The sequence below is a fragment of the Crinia signifera genome, chromosome 19 (assembly GCF_055691185.1).
Source record: "Crinia signifera chromosome 19, ASM5569118v1, whole genome shotgun sequence".
Classification (NCBI taxonomy): Eukaryota; Metazoa; Chordata; class Amphibia; order Anura; family Myobatrachidae; genus Crinia; species Crinia signifera.
The window spans coordinates 97,861,225-97,885,255 of record NC_139226.1 but is presented as its reverse complement, the minus strand read 5'-3'; the positions used below and the strand labels follow the sequence as shown (position 1 = coordinate 97,885,255).

The window sequence follows — 24,031 nt, the reverse complement described above, 5'->3', positions numbered from 1 at the left end:
AATCATACGCTCCATCCCTGCGTGACCTGAGGTTATATAAGAGTCGGAAGGATTATGCTCTCATGCCAACAATATTTTGTTGATGTTCTTTTTATTATTACTTTTTGTATTTCCTGCTACAAATAACAAATAAACCAGCAAATTCGAGATCTCATTTACACAAAGTGAATAAGAAGAAATCCATAAACACAACCTAAGGGGTCATTCAAGTCTGTTCTGACTGCGGACTGAGGATTGTGCACTGCGCACGTGCAGGGCGGCTGTGCGGACACCTACTGCTGGGTGCACCGGGGAAAACAGTGGGCGTCCCTATGCCAACGCGGGTGGGCAAATATAGGTCAAAATCATTCGATGATCGGCGACTATCGAATGATTTCGGCCCCGTACACTACCTTGCGAATAATGTATATGCAAGACATCTATTCGCAAAGCAGCGGGGATGTGCGGACCGTGGTGGTGGTGGGGGGGGGGCATTGGCTCGGGCGGTGTTATATGGCTAAGCAGTGATTTTTTTGCTGCTTAGAGAGTGACCCAGAATCACCTCTCAACTACCGATATTAAAGAACTTGTCTCCATAGAAATCATTTTACACTAAACACAATACAAACAACATGAAGATTGAAATGGTAAAGTAGAATTAGTTTGAGCTGGCGTCTAAATGAGAATGTGGCTGTGTGGATGAGTTACACGATCTATCAGTCCTTCCGTCATTATACTTTCATTTAGAAAACAGATGAGCGCGTATTACAAATATCTCTTGACATTCAGAATACAGCTGCCCCCGAGCAGCATTCATTCCTACTCATTTAAAAATCATCTCCCCATACTCCCAGAGCAGATATTCAGCTGATCACATGGCTGGGGCTTGGAGCAGGGACCATTTACTTTATATGGGGAATATTACAGGACAAAAAAAGGCTCTGTCCTGAATTATCCTCACAGGCTGTAGCCAAATGCTCACTGTGGCGATTGACTATCAAGGTCGCGGGTAAGTTCATTGTTTCCACCATCCAATGAATTTATACACTTGCCTATGGGCCTGATTCCGTACAGCCGAAATTTACGTAATTTCCTAATGTTTAATGATCTGCGCAGATCAATAAATACTGTACATGTGCAGATCTGGCCCTGCGATGTCAGTTGCAGCACTCCCAAAAAATAGACAGTGTGATTTCATCGGAAGTTCAGGCAGTTGATCCGATGCTGCGCCTTCAGACTGCACAGCCACAAAGAAAGTGTACCCCAACATCAGTCCTGCACATATTTCATCTATACATTTGCCCAATGTGCCCGGGTGTGGCATAGGACCCCGACAGTCGGGATCTCGACAGTCATTAGCCCGACATCTGGATCCCGACTGCACGGACTTAGACAGTGGGGGGAGCACAACGAAGCCCCTTGCGGGCTCACTGCGCTCGCCCCGAGTGTCAGGGTTTTAACAGTCGGGATTCCGACATTTGTGTAATGACTGTCGGAATCCCGACTGTCTGTCAGCCATCTGGCACCCAATGTGCCCACACATTAAGATGGTACTGTGTATAACTGTGCCAGAGGCAGACAAGAGGGGAGATGCAGATACAGCTGTCAGTATCGGGATCACTGCTTGCGAACTGGTGCAAATACAATAAAAATGCACAGATTGTGTATAAACTATATGATTACCGGTATACCTGATGCATTATAGAGGGATTTTTCTTTAACTCCAACCTAATATATATTATTATTTTTACTATCAAAACATATGAAGTATGAAAATTGTCATTTTGTGCTTGCAGACTGGTTGGACGTAACTGTAACGGAATTCATTATGCCTTTCAGAGCCAAGTGAATTTGTCAAAATAGGTGTTAGAATTGCCAAGCAAACATTTTTATTCATCATAATGACCTGCAACGTTACCTTATATAGGTAATCTAATCTATTTTTGCACAAAAAAAATATTTTAATTTATATAACAAATGTGAGCGACGCTGGCAATTTTAGCTGAGATTTTGAACATCTCACACAGAGATGTTAGCAAAGGGTTAAATTCAGACATGAGCACTATACACCAATGCAGACACAGACTCTCTAGGGCAGGGGTGGCCAACCGGTCAGAGGTAAAGAGCCGAAAAATATCGGTAGTCAAGCTAAAGAGCCGACATCATGCGCGCCCCGAAGGCGCATGCGCCAAAAAAAGGGGTGTAGTCTATTTTGACTCCTTGGGTGGGTGTGATACAAATATGCCTCCAATAGTGCAGTGCCATATATACATATGCCCCCAATAGTGCCAGATACACATATGCCCCCCACGGTGCCAGGTATGCACCACACGGTGCCGGGTATGCCCCTACGGTGCCAGAAAGCTGGTATGCCCCCACAGTGCCAAAAACCTGGTATGCCCCCTCACAGTGCCACAAACTGCTATGCCCCCACAGTGCCACAAACTGCTATGCCCCCACAGTGCCACAAACTGCTATGCCCCCACAGTGCAAATTCCCCAGCAGCAGCACTCACCATTGTTGCTGCTGCTGCTGCCGGCGGGGAGAGGACAGTCTGGTGTCCCCCTGCAGTCCTCCTGTCATGTCACCGATGGGAGGAGAGCACAGCACAGCACACCGCGCGTCTCCTTCCCCCTCACTTCCCTGTGACTGGGCCGTCCACCAATCAAAGCTCACTGGCCGGCTCCTGATTGGCTGCTGGCCCGCAAGCTCTGATTGGCAGACGGCCCAGTCACAAGGATGCACAGTAAGGGGTAGGAGAGATGCGCGATGCGCACTCTCCTCCTCTCAGAAGGAGAAGGGATTCAGGGAACCGGCAGCAGAGGGGACTGGGACGGACAGTGGGCGGCGGGCAGCAGTGGGAGCAGGAGCCGCACTTTACAAGGGGGAGAGCCACATGAGGCTGAAGAGCCACGGGTTGGCCACCACTGCTCTAGGGGGAGAACTAGGGGACCGCATGCCCTGTGTGCTAGATGTGATACCCATATGTGCATGCAGATAACGAAAATCCAAGTTTCAGCCCTGCCCTAGCTGTTGATAATGAAGTCCAGGTTCCTAGTGAATTCATAGGCTGCATCCTCATAAAGATCTGTTCTTTATGTTCTTAGTAATGTATTATGCCATACACTGTATATAACTGCGATAAAACTCCCCATTCAGGCTCACTCACATCCCCATAGAGACACAATGCAAGGAGCAGAACAATACAGTATGTGCAATGAAATATTCAAGGTAAGTACCTTTACAGGAACAGTTTATGCACTTAGCAACATAATGCAAGTTACCGTGGAGGAACATTCATATAAATAGAATGAATCAGGATGAAAAACACATTGTTACCGCTTATGTATTACTAAGCAAATGAATATTCACTAGTGCAATCTCATTTCCAGTTTCCAAGTCACCACATTTCCTAACTTTTTAACATTTAATATTTTCAATAGAAAATCAGTAAAACAGTAGATGTTACATTTCAGTCATCATTGTTTTTTTAAATCTTTTCAGGCCTAGATGTCAGAATAACAAATCCTACAACTTCATGCAGATAACACAGAACATGTACAGACTAGGTTGGAGAAGGGGGTGCAGATGTGAGAGATGGTAGAGGAGCTTACAGTCTACAAGGAACGCCAATGTAGAGACATTGGGGCAGATATATCAACTAGCGTTAGGGTATATCTGCACTAAATAGTTAACAGATGGGGGATTATGTTTTATCAGATGTACTAACAGTGCACCTAATGTGGACAGTAACGCTCGGTGGGGCTGTCCCCTGTAATCCCCCCAGTACGATGTATTATTTGCCTTTATTTACAGTTTCTTATATGGCGCAGCAGATTCCGTTGCGCTTTACAATAGTAGACAGTGATAAAGCTAACTGGGTAACAACAGACAGACTTGGAGGTTAGAGGGCCCTGCTGCAAGCTTACAATCTATAGCCTTCAAGGTGTTAAATAGCCCCGGCTGCTTTGCCAGCTCAGGGCTAGCGTTGTCCTATCCCCACAGCAAGGACAACACTAGCCCTGCTACTGGGCTCTGGGCTGCGCTGGAGATCTTGCAATAATAGCGAGATCTTGCGCATGCCCAGAGAGCGGGCAGGGGGACTGGGGCGAGGGTTTTTCATACAATGCGCAGCACTGCGGGGGCACCGATACGGATCCTTATTGGCAAGGGGGGAGTTAATACATCAGGCTGTAAGGGGTGCCCACTTCTCCTCGTTATGCCGTAGAAGCGGGACATGTTATTTTTAACACGTAAACGGGATGTTCATACATCTGCCCCACTGCTATTTATAAACGACTAGTTAATAGCCCGTCAAAATTACGGCTTCTGTAATGTACTTTCACTTTAAACTGTGACAGGTTTTACTTTCTCTTTGAGCTGTGACAGTTTTAAACCCACAAACTCTCCACCCCCAGTCCCTATCTGCTCCTACCTCCAATCTCTGTCTCCACAGCTTCCTTTCTCCATATCCAGACAGTGTCCCCAGTGTCCCACAAAACAAGTTCTTGGTTTGTCGTCCTGCACACCATTACCCTGTTGGTCGTCCTGAGGAAGGGGATTGCTCCCCGAAACTGTTGACACCCATGACCTGATTTCTGCACTTTTTTTGCTTGTTATGATTTAAATACAATTTATTTTGCACTAAATCCGGAGAGTGCCGCCTCGTGATTCCACAGCTGTGGATCCAAAGCCAGCTTTATACCTTACTCAGGAAGGCACCCCGGTGGTTGGCCTGTGTCATCCAGAGTGCCAGGCCGTTCGACATATATATATATATATGTTATGTACTGTATAGATGTTATGCAGGAAATTAACTGTGGTCAATAGTGCTCGCAGCAGCTGTCCCCATAATTCTCTATGGGGACGCCAGATGGCGATAAGGAGCCCCAAAGCCTTTTAGATGGATTTGGTATATTAGGTGGGCAATATAATATCAACCGACATGCTGAAATTCCACACTCATGAAATGTTATCATGGCCACAATGATGGCGATGGAGTACGCTTAAATGCTAACGTGATATGGTCAGTAGATCATGTCAACATTCTGGTGAGGACATTATCAATGCCGACATATAACTGCACAACCTTTAGATGGAATTAGTCAATTTCCCCACTGGTCAAAGATCAGCAGGAAAGGGATCCTCCGGTGGGCTGAGGCTCCTGCCCTCCAAAATGTGGCGGCTTTTGGACACACCTTGGAGTATCATCTCACTGTATAAAAAATAGGATTTAATTTTTTCATTTTGAAAAATCTGGTAGGGACATTTCTGGTGAGAAATATATTTAAAGGTCTGCATACACGATTCGTGCCCTTTTTTTACCTGATTCGAATGCATCAGGCCAAAAAATTGGGTAAAAACGACCCACATCATATGTGGCTAACTTCCCATTCAGATCCGTGGGGACCACGAGACAGAGATTGCATATCGGAGACAGAGATTGCATATCGGAGCCAGAGATTGCAAAGGCTGCACATAGCATTTGTCGGAACCTGCAGCCCTTGCTAGGATCATATATACGATACATCCTATGTAAAAGCAGCACATACTATGTATTGTATGCACTCCTGCCAAACGGGAGCCTGGCGGCTCACCGTAGTGTATCGCATGCCTCACTCGCAGAAGAGTATGGCCACCTTAAAGGCCCATAAACACTGGGCGATTTTGAACGAAAAGACTCAAACTTGGTGTTTTCAGCGGCTTTCAGCTCAAAGCTGCCCAGTGTGTATGGCCCGGCGGTGAGTGCTGCTCCTCAGTGTGTATGGCCCGGCGGTGAGCGCTGCTGCTCAGTGTGTAAGTACTGAGTGGCTTTCTCCCCAGCGATGACAGCGGTCATCGCTGTCCATACACACTGGGCAAAATCGCCCAGTGTGTATGGACCTTTAGACCTGGGATTGTACCAAAATCAATCCAGGCTCTTGAGAATATATTTCATGGGTTTCTAGAGTTTGCTAGTAACCAGCAACATTACTCCCTGATTAATAGTCATAAGGTCTGATTCATATTCATGAGATAATATGCTTCAGTCACACAAACTCCTCCCTCAAATGGTTTCTTCCAATCTCTGTAACCTGTCACCTTCTGTTAAATACACAACTTTTTCTTTCTGGATTGTATTAATTTCTGCCATGTATTACTATAAGGAGGCACATTTGGTTCTTATCATTGTCTGACATATGACATATTCGGTATCTGCTCCCTGGATACAGCCAATTCCAACGAAGAGAGCACAGCAAGGCCATGCCGTACCCAAGGGCAATGCAGATAAACAGAACTGTCAGACAGAGAATACAACATACTTAGCAAGTAGGGAAACGTTATTTAAATTGATTCCTTTTATTTACAAGCTGAATAGGTTTAATCTATGAACGCTCAAGGATACATAGGACAGGCGTATTAATCCAAGATCTCTCCAAAATATGTACATTAAATCTTTGAAAATAAACAAGGTAGTTACATTGATGTGATAAAAAAATCTAAAACTTGAGTGACGGGCAACAGAAAGCCCGCCCTGCCTTCGCCATTGGCCCCAGCTACTTCCTGCTTTATTGTCAGATTTCTTTGTTACAAATTGTAACGACCGTTTGAAGGTTTTACCATGCCCCCTGCAGTACAAATGTTCGCATTGCGATCCAGTCTGAATTAGGCTCAAACTGCGATATTGGAGTACTGTACGTGGTTCCAAAACAATCCACATACAACACATATACGTTGAAGATGATCATATTATCACCATGCACCCTAACTGGACGGCCCTATCAGCCCACGGTGGCACTGGCAAATGTCTGGCTCAGCCTAATTGGCAAACACTTGCATTACATCTGGTTTTACCATTGTGTGGCAAACATACCCAAAGCACCCAATCAGCAAATAGCTTTCATTTAACTCATCATGTTAGGCAATGAAAGCCAATTTGTGGTTGGTCACTCCTACTGCACATTTGGAACTTCTTAGTAAGTACATAACGTCCTGTGTCAATGAATATCTTCATTACCTGCATATATTGCCCTATTCCAGTGATGGCTACTAACCTTGACACTCCAGCTGTTGTTGAACTACACATCCCAGCATGCCCTGCTACAGTTTTACTATTTGGCCATGCTAAAACTGTTGCAGGGCATGCTGGGATGTGTAGTTCAACAACAGCCGGAGTGTCAAGGTTAGCCATCACTGTCCTATTCAGACATGCTCACTGGGCTGCAAATTTGCAGCCTCAGCAATTAACGGACAACTGCACATGCGCACGGTATGCTGTGCGCCTGGCCATCTGTGCGAACGGAGCAACAAGGGCTAGCCTTCGCTGTCCGTATGCAAGGTGATTGACAGCCTGTGGGCAGGAATGTCAGCATTTTTAGGAGTGCCCCAGAAAAATAAGCGGGGTCCAGGCCATTGGGAGAGAAAGGGTCATTGAAAATGTAGCGGCCTCCTTCTTCCTACAGCCTTCGCAGCGCATCTGTAAGTCTACTGGACTTACTCGTTACTCGTGGGGGAAATCCATTCAATGGTGCAAGATTCTGAACTGATTGCCTAGTGCGATAGGCTGCAACGATCGCAGCCCAACGATCAGGTCTGAATCAGGCCCATAGTAAATGTAGTTTCTAAATTCTAAGCTTCCCATAAACACAACATGAGCTGAAACGTTTACAACCAGACAAAGCCTGAGATCCGAGCAATGACCAGAATTCCCGTGTTTGCAAATTGCATCATTATTCCCGGAGTGCGCTCAGCGCTGCTCACGGTTTGCCTTAGAATCAATGACATTCAAGCCGGATATTCCTTATCTACATCTGACAGTTACCCTCTATGAGCGAGCGGGTAAACAGATTTCCAAATAATGTAAGGCACATTCAGGTTTAATACCATCGTCCCCGGCTGCATACAAACCATTTAGCACTTCCACGCGGCTTTCATTTGTCATCAGAACAAGCACAATGAAAATGATGCACAGAGCGGCAAGCATGCTGCGCGGATCAGATAGATATTCCAGATCCTATCTTCTATAAGGTCGTAAACATTTAATGAATGTGTTCTAATAAAAAAAATACATTTGCAGTTTCTTCTCAGAGAATGAGATAACTAATAAGAAGCAAAGACCAAAATCAGAAACAGATTGGGGAACAATAGTAATCTGTACCCTCCCCCACACACATACATACACACACTGTGGTTGCGGAACAGGTGCATGCTCAGTATCGTTCTCGGTAGCAGTCCAGAGAAGCTAAATCATGGTCCCAGCACCTGTATACTGCAGATGAACGACACTGGGCTGGCGCATGCACAGTATTGGCCTCTGTACCCTGAATTCTATGGGCTGCAGACGAAGCAGCCCTCAGAGGCATACAGGTGGGAGGGAACACCTCCCAATGGGACTGCCTTGGGTGACTGGCAGGTCGGACTTCCAATAGGAAGTCACTGCCAGTCACCGTGAAGCCAGTGCAGTTTCACTGACTGCATCTGGTTTCACTTATTCAGAGCACAGTGGCGGATTTTACCTGGGGTGGGTAAAAACGACACTGCTCACCTATACTCATCGCCTGGATGGAGGGTTTAAATAAAGAGTGTTCGGTGCATATATTTCCTATTGCCATATATGAATTGGCACAGAACATTTCTCAGGTACAGTAAGGAGTAAATTTACTAAGATGGGAGATCTATTGACGATGGGATGTTGCTATTGGCAACCAATCAGATTTAAGCTATTATCTTCTAGAAGGTGCTAAATACATAAGGTAGAATCTGATTGGTTGCTATGGGCAACATCCCATCTTCAACAGAACTCTCATCTTAGCAAATGTACCCCTAAGTGTCCCTTTAATTGTCAAAAACCACATTTCTTCTCACTGTAATTCTATGGAGTATGGTATAACAATCATCCATTATCCCAGTGCTTCCAGTGAAGCACCCGGCAGATCAGAACGGCTGAATGACACGCTTCTTCCCTTAATTGTTGCTTTACCTCCATGAGTAAATATTTAATATGTATTAAAATGACATGAATAGAGCAGAAACGGGTCCATACAGTAAATTGTGTCTCCTTAATTTAATACTTGGCAGTTTTCACACAACTGGCTGGGGTATAATTTGCTGTTTGACTTGCTAGTGCAGAACATATTAAAGAAATAAATCATATTTATTGTAGAGTCGTAACAAAGGGATTGAGGAGCAAGTACATTTTCATCACTCTCATTTCCTAAGCAACCTCTGACATCTGCGATACGTTAAGGGATCGTGCCCAAGGGCGCATTGTGGCTTTTGGCTATGACGCACCAGGCCTGCTGATCTCTCCTACTGTGTGTGGTGTTTGTGGCTATACTCAGTGATGCAGGGGGGCACCCTCTCCCCTGGGTGTCCAGAAACCACTGGTGGAGCAGAAAGGTATAGCCAGAGTAAAGGGATGGGTATGAAGGGGATACATTACCCCTGGCTCCCCCATGCATAATCTAATATACTGTATGTCCTAGAGCCGCGAGTGTTACATACCCCGGGCACCCCCACGGCTTCATCCGGCCATGCAGATAGGTGTATGATAGTAGGTGCCAGTGCTTGCAAAAAGGGGTAGAGGTAGCTATAGAGGGAGTAGGGATGCCAATCCCGGGGCATTTTTTTAAATCCCGGAATTCACGGGATCCCGGGATTGGCTTCCCTAATACAAAAACATACAAATACAAAAACCTGCCCGGCCACCAGCATATTTACTTACAGGTGCGGTGCGGCCGGGTGGATGCAGCCTGGGCGGGTAGGCAGGAGGATGAAGCCTGTGTGGGTGGTGTCGGGCGATGGTACGGGGTCCGGGAAGAGGGAAATGCAGGCAGCCTGGGTGGGTGGGTCGGCGGTCTCATGGAGGCGGCGGGGGGTAAGAGCGGTGCACACAGAACGAGGCAGCTGTTGTGTGGCCTGCGCAGCGTGACCTCTGACATCGGTGCGCTGCGCAGAGCCGCACTGCCCGGGACGGGAGTAGCCGGGCAGCATCTGATGACTAGCACAGATGCTGCCCGGCATTAGACTGCTAATGCGCAGTATAATCCCGAAATCTCGGGTTTGGAAACTCCAATCCCGGGATTCAAATCCCGGCGTTTTAGGGGCCAAATCCCAGGATCCTGCCAATCCCGATCCCGGGATTGGCCACCCTATGAGGGAGTAAAGCAAACAACAAGCAAATATCTGTGCACCTGGGTAAAACCATGTTGGACTGCAGGAGGGGGAGATATAATATGGTGCTCATTCTGATCTGAACGCTGGGCGAATCTTCGGAACCCAGCGATTAGGTAGCCGCCTCCCCAACTGAGTGAAATCCCGCCCCTGTGCACGGCTGCGAATGCGAACCCAGCTGTGGGGAGAGGGGGGAAATCTATACAGAATCACAACCATCGAATGAATTCCCCCTCCCTCCCATGTGCAGCGCCGCCTGAGACATATCTTAGCGCTGCGATGGCTGTGAGGAGATCGGGACTGCTGATGACACCAGCGCGCCTCCCCACGGCATGGAGCTGCATGTGTTTTCTGGGGCACTCCCAGAAAATGCCAGTGTTCCGCCCACAAACAACCACGGCTGTCAGTCAGCCAGTGTACTGCCTGCGGTCACTGGCCATCGCTGTCTGTGATCTCACGGAGGGCTCACGCATCTGCACTGAGTACTGCGTATGCACAATCCTCCGATACTCGCTCAGTCTGAATCAGCCCCTATGTGCTGAAAGATTACATGAGCGAGGCGTGTGCAAATTCAGTTCTAAGATTTTGTGTTAAAAATAAAGCTTTTCCAGCATTTGTAGGCTACATGCAAATCCAGCCAATATTTACCCTGCATGCAAAAATAAACACATGTATCTGCACCCCTTGCAGTGCAACATGGTTTGATCGGGATACATAGTGACTTGTGTTTTCGAGTTCAAGTACAGAACATGGGATCCCCTGGGTTAGCAGAACTAAGCTGCTTCAGAACATCATTAAACTTGTTCACCTGCCACGCTCCAAGGAAGGGGGCTTTTTCCGCTTGCCTCATGTTACTATACTAAATAGATGTCCACCTGGATAGTAAAACTGCTAGCCCAGGGGGTCCCACGTTCTGAACTTGGGGTAATTCAGGATGGATCACTAATAAGAGAATCTGAGTGATTATCAAAAGGGAAATGGCGACGGCAAATGCTTATAAGCGCAATGCGACTGGAGTCTGACCGGCAGGGAGCCAGCATTTGGGTCTGGAAATTGGTTGTTTTCTGGGTGTGGTTTTCTTGTCAGAATATGCACCATCGGACATGAAAAAACATCAACCTTTTATGAAAACAGCTCTGAAACAGGCCCAGACCATCTCATGCTACTGACCACAATAATAATGGTACAATATAACTGCTGTCTCTCCAGATGTGATTATTATTATATATACACATATATACACACACACTGTAGAAGACATATTGGGTGATTGCAGAGCTGACCGAGGGCACATTGGAGCCTGTGTATAATCTCGCTTCTCGCCTCTCCAATATAACCTAACCGCTGCTTTGAAATAACCTTGATCGGAAAAGTCTGGCGGCGGAGGTGACATCCTTGTCACATCTCAGCGTGACATCTGATCCAGTCGCTTCATGCAGAGCTCATTAAGGATAATAATGACATGTTTTGCCATACAAATGATTGGCTAGTTAGCAGGCATTGTTTGGAGATTTCATACAAGTGCCTTACAAGGATATCTCCATCATTGCGGAGGAATAACATTGCAGCTCTGTGCAGGTGTCCCATTAGCCTCTTCTTTGCCAATGCAAATGTGGGGACATAAAACAATACGAGGCGCCACAATTACGACAGCAGGTACGGCTGCCAGGCTGCCCCGTAGAAACTGAGGTCTTCCCGTTTCAAGGTGCCCTGTCTGTTATTTATAGGTTCAGTAGTTTCATTATCGCGGGCCTGTGCGCTGTCAGTCATATTTTTTTATAGTACAGTAATTTAATTATTGATTTTCTACTATGGTTATAAAACACAGGCGCTGGGTGCAGACAGCGTGCCTTATATCGGCTCCTTCTGTGTAAGTAACGTTGTCCTTTATCTGTCCCCGGTTGAATCCCCCACCTCTCCCATGTGACCTCTTCCGTTCACTAATCCCAGTACACCGGTCATTGACTCACTACAGGCCGCTGTTTTTTGAGCTCTGAAAGCTACAGTAAGTGGCTCAGGTTGATAGACCTACATTGTCTAGATAGACCATCAATAGATCTACCCCAAAAAAAAAAAACATGCAATAGATCGGCAGGGTCAAAAGGTCAACATGCAATAGGTCAACAGGGTCAAAATGTCAACATAAAAAGGTAGACAAGTGTGAAAAGGTTGACATGAAGGTACGCGTTACACTAAATAGGGTCCATATTGACACGGACACCAATTTCTTTTTTTTAAACTCATTTCAATTTTTTTTCCTGCAGCCGGTGCAACTCACAGGCCCCGGTACGATGGTCATGGGACCACGCGTTCCACGACCTTCCGAATCAGCTGAAATCTTGCACAAATCGCATAGTGTATGGGGGCCTTTACTCTCTGCACATCTGCCCCACCTGCCATGCACATGGCTTTGCAAATTTTGAGATGGCATTTTGGCATTACAGTAATCTATTGTACTTTCTACAGGACTAGTATAGGATTGATCAGCAGGTTGCATGTATAAAGTCAGAACAATAGAAACAGGTTATATTTTTTTTAAAAATACAACCTCTATTAAAAACATTGAAAAACCAAGAAGCAGCTAGGGCACTGTGTGATCCTACGACACTTGTAGAACTACATGTCCCAGCATTCCCGCAGGCTAATGCTCACAATCTGTTGTGCAAGTTAAACACTGGATGCTGGGACTTCTAGTGCTACAGCAGGTAAATAATTACCTCTGCTTAGAACGATCTAGACATGAAGTCACGGACTAATATATATGCATATATTACGCCTTGTTTTCCCCTGCTGCTGTCGCATTTATAGGACAGGACCTAGTACACTGGCAGTAATGAGGTCTATCTCGTAAAGCTTTATACTGTACAATACACTAGAGAACTATGCGCTTTTATGTATAAAAATCTTTCCGAGTAGATGATAAAATTAATATGATCTATCTAATGGAAGCTTATTGAGAGCTGCATTAATGAGCGTGATTGAATTTGAAAAGAAAAATGTAATTATCTGTGTTGTCTAGAATGTGTGCAGTTTCTTTAAACAAAACATGGTGTTCTGTCACCTCCGCTAATAACGCACAAGCCCGCATGTAATAGGTTGTAATTTGCCGGCACAACATGATTTCAACAATATAGTCACAATGTTGTAAGAGACAATATGTTTTTAAGGCAAAAGTAACCTGATTTTACCTTTACTAAACGCCCTGTCATATCCGATGTAACCACTGGAGGGAGCCTCAGTCTCACTAAATATCCCACTCTTGCATGTCCTGTAAATATTGGGCACCTTAGACCAGGCATGTCCAAACTATGGCCCTCCAGCTGTTGTGAAACTACAAGTCCCATCATGCCTTGCCAGTTTTGCTATTAGGGAATGCTAAAACTATGGCAAGGCATGCTGGGATGTGTAGTTTCACAACAGCTGAAGGGCCACGGTTTGGACATGCCAACAGAAGTTGTGTATTAAAAACTGAAACGTAATGAATATAATAAATGTTAAGATCCTTGGGGGTTAAAGCAATAATAAAGTCATATAAAACCAACAATACACTAAAAACAAGAATTGACAATATGAAATAATTATAAAAAGCTATAGATAATTTCTATTTTAAAGTCCCAAGTAAGGCACAAATGGTTCCATGGGCTATAGAGATAAATCAGTTCATTGGGAATTGTTTATTGGTATTAATGTAGAAATCATATAAATGGGCAATTCGAGAATCAATTGAACCTTTAATCCAATGAATAAATAACATTGACAAATATGAAAGCACCAATCATAAATGCCAGGACACTACAAGCCACAAATATCAGTTGGCTAATAAAAATCATTCAATGGCAAGACCGAGCATTACTCCAATGTATTGGAAATGTATTATCTTCATGCTCAAACAGCTGGGCATCCTTCTGGCAGTCTGCGTAATCTGTAACAAGCTAGTATCATCACAAGACCAGAGTAATCGCCGCTGGAATGATCTCTAGATCTAACTGTCTGCAGACTTTATGCTGCTCTCATACAAACTCTGTGATCGGGTAAATTGTGACAAAATTGATAAAGAACTTCCATTACTAGTTTAGAAACTTTACGCGTTTCACTGCCTTGAACAATGGTTTCTTTAGACAAGTTCTTTCCCCAAGTCAAATTTCCAAGGAACATAAAAACTGTTATACATGAGGCCTCAATATAAATACCCAGTCCCTGAATCTTTTGAACAATCGGACACTTGTAGTCACTCAAACAGGCAAAACAATTGACCAAGGTCCAAAGAGCACGTTCCTGTCCCTTTTTTCGCAATGGAAAATTGAAACTGTACAAACAAATAAAAATAAAGGGGATGTTGATTGGGACTTGGCTGATAGTCTATTCCAATATTAATTGTCAGGGACACCGGGAAATCATCGTCTTGTGGGCCCCAACTATTATCTGGTACATGGATGAATTGTATTGTTTGGTTTGTTTCTATAGAAACTACACCAGGATCAACCCTCCTGCCAATCAAATTAAGTTATATTAACACATATGGGCCCAGGTACTGTAGTTTCCATGCTGTCTGCAGGTTGTGGCCTCTTTTGTAGTTGGCCAAGCCTCTAAAGGCACCCATACACTATGCAATTTGGGTCAGATTTCACCCGATTTGGATGGGTCGGGTAGTAAATATCAGGCCAAATCGCATGTATAGACATCCTGTCTGGCCCGGTGCACGGTCCCGTGCGCATCGGATTGGAAGCGGGAGGTCGAACTGGCTGCACATAAGATTTTCTAAATCTTATGTGCAGCCTCTGGGTGGGGGATGCTGCTAGGTGGGTAGGGGGACGCTGTGAGGTGGGCAGGGGCAGCGGACACAGAGGGGGGGGGTTGCTGGTGAGGGGAACGGAGAGCTGGGCAGGAGGACAGGATGCTGCAAGAAAGAAAAGAAAACAATACAAATGTATGGGCAGCCAGTGATTGGATGAGCGCTTTCTCAGACAATTGCTGATTGGCTGATAGAGCTCCCTGGTCCCTCCACCTGCAGCACCCCGGGAGTTGGATATGATAAATCACATGCGATTTATCATATGCAAAACTTGGCACATAAAGTGCCTAATCATGTGTCCCCCTCCTAGGGTGCTGCCGGGGAAATCGGGGAAATCAGGTAAGGACAAGTCAGACTAATGTATGGGGGCCTTTAGGCAGGGGTAGCCCAACCTTTCCTCAAGATCTACCAACAGTTCATGTTAGGCAACCTGTGGAGGCGGCCATGCCGCAATCAGACACTGGTGGAGGGTTTCTTTCTTATTTATCTCATTAAACCATAGCTACGTTTTTCTATGTTTAACGTCGCAGAATTTTCCTCACCTGTGCTCGGCGGGTCCTAAAAATGAAACACTCAGAAGGGAACAAAAAAAAAAGTACAAAATAACAAGAAAAGTTTCCCCCGAAATTAAATCCAGATAAAACCACTAGAATTGTCACAGGCAGCGAGGAAGCTGTATCTGGGGTTTGCAGAGTGACTAATCTGCATCTGTGCAGAAGCTACAATTAGGTGCATGGCTGCACCCACATAAGCACCTGGCAATTGTGTCCCGCAGGTGACTATAATGTCACTCTGTTAGCTGTCATTGGTTACCACGGGACTGGCAAACCAGCTGAGCCTCATTTCCTACATAGGACCTTTCAGCGAAATACCTATGATTATCTTCAAACACTGATGCAGGTAATGGGAACAGACTTAAAAATCAAACAAACATGCAAACAATAAAATCACCCATAAACATTAAACATTCAGGGCTTCCAATTAAACCACCTGTCAACAGTGAGCATGAATGCACTATATACAAAATATATATATATATATATATATATATATATATATATATATATATATATTTAAAACGGCTTCCCACTCTGCCAACAGCCACCTCTCATAAATTAGAAGTGTCAGGAAAATGACAGGAAGCTGCAGTGCTGAATATATGTCATTAATTCATCATAACAACCAAGAGACCTGTAGTTAGTGTTTATGGAACATGACTGCCACCTGGTGGAGAAAATATACAATGCATATAAGAAAGAATACAGACATTTCTTGTGTTACATTTATTACAATGCATTATTAAATAACATTAGTGAACAACAAAAACATAATTATTACATTTATTTATAAAGAAACTAAATAGTTTGCCGCATACTACAGAGAAAGATTTATTATCCATTAGTCTGTCCCAGTTAAGCTTATAGGTACAGTATATAACTGATGTCGAAACTACCGTCTTGTCGAAAAGACAGCAGTTTTCTACCAGAATAGGTCAGAAGGGGTGCTATTCAATTCTAGCTGTTTTTTTAAAACAGGTTGGAATGCTCCGGAAGCCAGGTGGATTGGTGAAATAGCCGCAAATCCACCTGCTTTTGACGGAAACGCAACCAAATCCGACAGGTTTTGGCTACATTTCCGGCAACCTCAATCCCACATGAAAAGATGTCGGATTGAGGCAGGGTGTGGCCGTCTAATGTAAGTGAACTCTACGAGAAGAGGATCTTACAAACAGCGCGCAGCATTATGTGGGACCCCGGTCACCCACATCACTACCATCTAACAAAAGGTTTAGAGAACGGATGTCTCGCAATAAATCGATTGCATAACAGTTTTTTCCATCAGCGAATAGTATGATGAAATGTAATTAAAGGTCTTATGTGGGGTACACACCAGGATGATATGGCCCAAAACGAGTCAATTTAGATACAATCTCGACCGATTGTATATAAATTGGCCATGTTTTGGGCCATTTCGCTGTCCTTTTGATGCGATCTAATCCAATGCGCGGCCCCGCGGGTTGGTCGGTCTTTTCTGAGATCCTATCTGCTGCAGGTAGGATGTCAGAACTGACCATTGCAGTGGGTGGGGGTTGTGATCGGATCGCGATCACATCAGCGGCATTTTCGCAGCGTGTCGGCAGCGCCATCAGCTCGTGAGAGGGTCATACGTTCCTGTGACGACCTGCTCACGAGCACCATTGTCCTGGTGTGTATGTATGTTGTGAGAGGCAGAGAGGAGCTTGTATTAGGCGGAGATGCAGGTCCTGATATGCCACATGGAGTAGTCTGGGGTTGCTCCAAGGTAGGTAGCTCTTAGTTCAGATATACCAAGTAAGGAGCCATTATCATGTGGCTCCTTGCTGACTAATTGTAGACCCAATTTAGGGTAACAGTGGTGTGGGGTGCGGTGTCCCTGGACTGGTTGGGCTGGGTGGCTTTAGTGCGGCATGCCCTTACATTCTATTAACACTTTTCCCTCACTAACACTCTCTCTCTCTTATTTTAATTACATTTCATTTATCTCTCTCTTTATGTATAGCTTCGGCTTCCTATCACTAATTATTAACACTTAGTATCTCACTGGCATGCCGCGCTGGGCCTCCTAGCTTATGATAGTTTTTGGGGTGCCACACCCTGCACCTAGATATAGCGCTAGGGACCCCCAATATACAGAGAAGCCTTGACGCGGCTTGGGGGCATAGCATACACCTGCGCAGGTATATGTAACCAATATCTCTGAATTCTATTATCATGTAGTGTTCAAGATTGGTTGCTAAAACTATTCAGTGTGCCGGGGGAGAACCAATGTCTTGTTACTTACTAAGTATTAACCCCTCCCTTGCATGCACCTGAAAAGTTTTACTGAACTAATTTGAGCATCTACCACTATCTGTATGTATGTTGTGAGAGGCAGAGAGGAGCTTGCATTAGGCGGAGATGCAGGTCCTGATATGCCACATGGAGTAGTCTGGGGTTGCTCCAAGGTAGGTAGCTCTTAGTTCAGATATACCAAGTAAGGAGCCATTATCATGTGGCTCCTTGCTGACTAATTGTAGACCCAATTTAGGGTAACAGTGGTGTGGGGTGCGGTGTCCCTGGACTGGTTGGGCTGGGTGGCTTTAGTGCGGCATGCCCTTACATTCTATTAACACTTTTCCCTCACTAACACTCTCTCTCTCTTATTTTAATTACATTTCATTTATCTCTCTCTTTATGTATAGCTTCGGATTCCTATCACTAATTACTAACCCTTAGTATCTCACTGGCATGCCGCGCTGGGCCTCCTAGCTTATGATAGTTTTTGGGGTGCCACACCCTGCACCTAGTATAGCGCTAGGGACCCCCAATATACAGAGAAGCCTTGACGCGGCTTGGGGGCATATCATATACCTGTGCAGGTATATGTAACCAATATCTCTGAATTCTATTATCATGTAGTGTTCAAGATTGGTTGCTAAAACTATTCAGTGTGCCGGGGGAGAACCAATGTCTTGTTACTTACTAAGTATTAACCCCTCCCTTGCATGCACCTGAAAAGTTTTACTGAACTAATTTGAGCATCTTCCACTATCTGTAAGCTCTTTGATTGATTAACTGATTGAGTTAAACGCGTCAATAATACAGCCAAGAGTCACCAACTGGGAAAGGCTACGCTCCAACTGTACATGGCATACTTACGTTGGCTGTAACCCTCTCGTCAGTTCTATTTAAATACTCATCATTAGGAATAGTAACTGGTTGTTTTTGGGGAAAATTACTGGTTACATTTGGTGTAAAATTTGCAAAAAGTCTGTGTAATATGCATGCGGCAATAAGAGGGTGAAGAAGTTCAGTACAATGGCCGGAATACGGCTGATCCCGGGTACGAATGGATACAACCATCATTGGCCGTATTTTGGTGAAAATACGAATAATCTGCCGTATTCATCTGATTTGTATTTTCTGATGTCGCAGCCGGTTGTATCCATTTGTATCATAGCTGTAGGGGTGGGGGGGGGGCACCATTTTTTTAATTATTAAGTTAATCTTTTTAATACACAGAGAAGTCTGCACGGTACTTGTGGATTATCATATATAGTAGCATTCGATGGCATGCGGTTGGATGCGATTTTTGCCGTTTTTACATTTTTACAAAATCGCATGCGATCGTATCGCATGCAATTTGATCGCATGCGATCGCATGCGTTTTTTAAGAGAAAAGCATCCAAATGCATTGAAATTAGTATCAAACATGTTCAATGGCCCCCAAATGTAATTTTTGAGGCTGTACCACCCCCACTATCAACGCGAACCCGAAGCGTGGCAAGCGGCGGCGGTACGCATCCTACGATCTTTTCATACCCCCACTATCCACGTTGGCGTGGAGTTGAGAATAGAAAGTGTGGCGAGCGCAGCGCGCCACCGAGCCCGAAGGACGCGTACCACCGCCCCTCGCGGGCTCGCTGCGCTCGCCACTCTTCAGGTTTGCGTTGATAGTGGGGGTGGTACAGCCTCAAAAATTACATTTGGGGGCCATTGAACATGTTTGATACTAATTTCAATGCATTTGGATGCTTTTCTCTTAAAAAACGCATGCGATCGCATGCGATCAAAACGCATGCGATGCGATTTTTTGCTATGCGATGCACATCGTGGGAGCCGTGATAATCCACAAGTACCGTCTGCACTAACTGATCCGTGCAGGCTTCAGCCAATGCACCTGAAAAATGAGGAGTATTTTCCAGGCGGATTCTCGGATCAAATACCAGACATACAGTATTTTACATATGGCCTGGTAGTAAATTTGGAATCACCATTTAAATGAATGGTAAATTCCAGTCGTATTGTTTTGATAGCGTATGCATTCGTATTCTCGAATACGCCTAGAAAAAGAATACGAATAGCCATATACTGGCCTTTGTAAATTCACAAACACAAATTTACCTTCGTACATGGGTAAGAATGGCTACGAATACGGGCATTCGTATTTTAGTAAATTTCCTCCAATGTTTTCTTCTAGCAGGGATGGGGAACCTTCGGCCCTCCAGCTGTTGTTGAACTAAACATCCCAGCATGCCCTGCTAGCATGGCCACATAGCAAAACTGTAGCAGGGCATGCTGGGATGTGTAGTTCAACAACAGCTGGAGGGCCTGCTTTATAGGAGTTGGGAGTTGGAATGTGTTTGAGATTAGAAGTTAAGCATACTGTGCTTTACATATGGATTATTAATATACTCTAGTTCACAGGTTCTCTAAAACTCACCTTTAAACAGTCGCTGTCAGCGGCGCTGGCATTTTTTGAGGATCTCTCACAACATTGGCACTCAAAGGGTTAATAAAAAAAAGTTTGCTTGCCAATTTTCATACCTACTTTGACAAATTCCCTTGGCACTCAAAGGGTTAAACACCAGGGAATGTGAGTATTATTAATATCATCTGAGTTACATTATTTCGTATAAGAATATCTTAAATTTCAGTATTGGCTATGAAACTTGGTAATTAATAAAATAATTCGGTACTTGTTTCCTAGCATGGCGCCCACATTTTCAACGTACGCGAACGTAGTGAAATTGCATCTCATCGCATTGCATGCCGCAATACAGTGTTATACGATTTCAGTCACTCTCGTTCCCGCTCACTGTCTCCCGCTCCCTGGCTCACTGGTAATGCCACTGTACAAGGCATTGGTTAGACCACACCTTGAATATGGAGTACAGTTCTGGGCCCCACACTATAAAAAGGACATCATGGAATTGGAAAAAAACCCAAAGTAGAGCAACAAAGCTTATTAGGGGAATGGAGAATTTAAGCTATGAGGAGAGATTAAGCAAGCTAGGACTATTTACACTAGAGAAGAGACGTTTAAGGGGGGACATGCTCAACATGTACAAATATATCAGGGGCCAATATAAGGAACTCTCAAGCACTCTTTTTACTGCAAGAAAGGAAACTAGGACACGAGGGCACGAATTTAGATTAGAGGAAAGAAAATTTCGTTCCCTCAAAAGAAAAAAATTCTTTACGGTCAGAGCAGTCAAACTTTGGAACTCTCTTCCTGGAGAGGTGGTGTTGGCAGATACAATAAATACGTTACAAAATAAGGTTGGACAAGCATTTATTGGATAAAAATATCCAGGGGTACTAATAAGAACCATATTCTGTCTTTTACAAGGAATAAGCTATTAAAACGTAGGTTGAACTAGATGGACGCAAGTCTTTATTCAGCCTTATCTACTATGTAACTATGTAACTATGTAATCCTGCCCCCTGTCACATCCTCACAGAAATCACTCTGAGGTGATTTTGTGAGAGGATTGGACGTGCATTTGTGAGCTAGTGATTTATTCTTGGTGATTTGCTTATTTCGACTGAAATGGCTGCTGCGCAGAATTTATTTTCATTGCCGCAGACGGAGGCGGAGGCAATTGAATTCTTCCAGCACAATCATCTTTTGCTGGTGGCGGCAAATTGCGACAATGGACACAGTATGCGGCTGAGTCTCAAGGAAGGTATGTGGCGGTGCCATGTGAAGGTTTGTTGGCTAAAGGCAAGCCTTCGAGCGGCACGCTTTCTCCCCGGGTGCCGCTTACCCTTCCTGACATTGGTGAGGTTTTTCTACTCCTAGGCACAGGAGATGACCTCGGTAGAGTACTGCTAGCAGCAGCTTGATATGTCCAAGAAGACTGCAGTACTGTACAATAATTGGACGCGGGAGGCCTGCTTGATGGACCTAATGGCACAGCCGCAGCGCCGTATTGGTGGGCCAGACTGCATAGTAGAGGTGGACGAGACCTTATTTGTCAGGAGGTAAAGCAATGCAGGCCAGATGTTACCCCAGCAGTGGGTATTTGGGGGGAATCTGCAGGGAAACAGGGCAGTGTTTCCTGACAAAGGTGGCCACCCGCAATGCCAGCGCATCAATGTCGGCTATAATGGACAACGTAGAGCCTGGATCTACAATATATACAGACTGTTTGAGGGCGTACAGCAGAGACCAGCTGCGATTGGCCGGATACGAGCACGCCCAGGTGAACCACAGATACAATTTCATTGACCCATCAATGAGGGTACATACGCAGAACATTTAAAGGATGTGGGGCGCACGTAAATGGCGCAATAAACATCATCGTGGAACCGCAAGGCACATGTTGAAATCGTATTTAGAAGAATTCATGTAGCGGAAAGGTTTGGGTGGGGATGACCCTTTTGAGCGTATCATAGATGCCCTGAACACTGCTACCGAAGGACAATTAAATGATTTGATCTTGATTACATGGTATTAATTAATCTTTCCTGTTTTAATTAAATTGTTTGTATTACCTGTTATTTTATGGTTTATTAGTTTTTTCAGTAAATTATACTTCTTAGTCAACACATGTCGTCATTACTGTGTCAGTTGTATGATTTTGCAGGGGTGAATGTGTTAATAAAACAACACCATTATCCACGGCATCCCGAAGCGTGGCGAGCGCAGCGAGCCCCGCGAGGGGCGGCGGAACGCGTCCTCTCTCACCTTTTCATACCCCCACTATCCATGTCGGTGTGGGGTTGAATTTAGATAGTGTGGCGAGCGCAGCGAGCCACCGAGCCAGAAGCGTGGCGAGCGCAGTGAGCCCCGCAGATTACCTGACATGCCTTCCGCGTACACTCGCCACGCTGCGGGCTCGGCGGCTCGATGCGCTCACCACACTATATAAAGTCAACTCCACGCCAACGTGGATAGTGGGGGTATGAAAAAGGTCGGAGGACCCATACCGCCGCCCCTCGCCACAGTTCGGGGTGGCGTGGATACTTGGGTTGACGCTAAACAATGGCGTAGGTGCAGGTGCTTACAATTGTAACCACCCATCACACCACATACTATGCACACATCACATAGCATCACATCTCATTGTAAGCACCCATCACATCTCATGACATGGGTGCTTGTACAGTGACATTTCCTGCCATGCGATCCTATGTGATATTTTATTGTATATTTTATTGTATAAGCACTCCTGTGCAGTTAACATGGACAATGCGATTTCACTATGCAGAATAGCACACTAAGCTATTTGCGTAGTGGGCGCCGTGCTAGGAAACAAGTACCAATAATTCATTTAGCTATTAGTTTTTGAAATGATCATTAATAGATTTGTTTCAGGTTTATATGAGGAGATCAGGGCTGCTACCAGGAGAAATAGCACGCCAGATTTCCCTAGAAAGACTTTAAGTTTTTTATTTCCTATTAGATAATCTCAAAAGAAAGAAGATTTCTTATGGATTAAGGAGATTAATAACGATGCAAACAACAGATTTGGGTGGTCGTTTGTTTACAGCATTGATGGAACATGTGGGCAGATGTGGGATTTTGTTTTCTTACTTTTACCAATAAAAAACACTTGGGAAATGACGCGCTGTCCCACAGACGGCAACCCGCTCCGGCAGCTGGGGTCATACGGGAGCGTGCAGTTGTAGTTCCAGCATGTTCATTGGCGGACAATAGAAACATTACAATAAATTTACTAAAGGTGGCCATACATCAGAAAGATATTGTACCCAATCATACAATCTCAATTGATTGTAAGATGGATTGTATGCAGATTGTGTGCACATCTTGTGTACACAATCATGCAGCAGATGGATTGTATGACTGATTGTATAATGGATTGTGAGTAGATTTTGTGTCCAAAAACCACCAAGGACTGCCGGGGATTTCAAGGGAAATTGTACACAATCATGAGCGCAATCAATCTAAAGATCGATCTTTCTGATGTATGTCCAGCTTAAGAACCATTCGGACCATCTTTTCTGCCCTCATATTGTTACCGCAAACCCTATTGGATCCTTACATCTTTGTAATGATATCTTTATGTCTATCTCATGCATGTATACATTGTTCTACCATTTTAGTGGGGCATTCAATCCCGGGTCCCGACAGCCGTGACCCTGGCCCGTTTTTGTTTTGCTCGACCTCAAATCGCCAGGCGGGATTCAACATCCCGTCTGCCAATCGGTGAAAAGGGGGCGTGTCCGCGTAAACAGCCATGAATTGTCGAGAACCGATCGTGATCGCGACAATTCACGGCTGCTTTTAAAGTCGGGCCCGTTCTGTCGAACTGCCTCTACAATGCTGTCGGGCAAGACAGTA

General features: G+C 44.8%; 1 protein-coding gene across 2 annotated transcripts in view; it reads right to left on the bottom strand.

The window, feature by feature from the left end:
• The window catches only part of NPHP4 (nephrocystin 4), a 286,074-nt gene that overhangs the window by 223,707 nt on the left and 38,336 nt on the right, over positions 1-24,031 (bottom strand). The gene's annotated exons all lie outside the window — the stretch shown is intronic.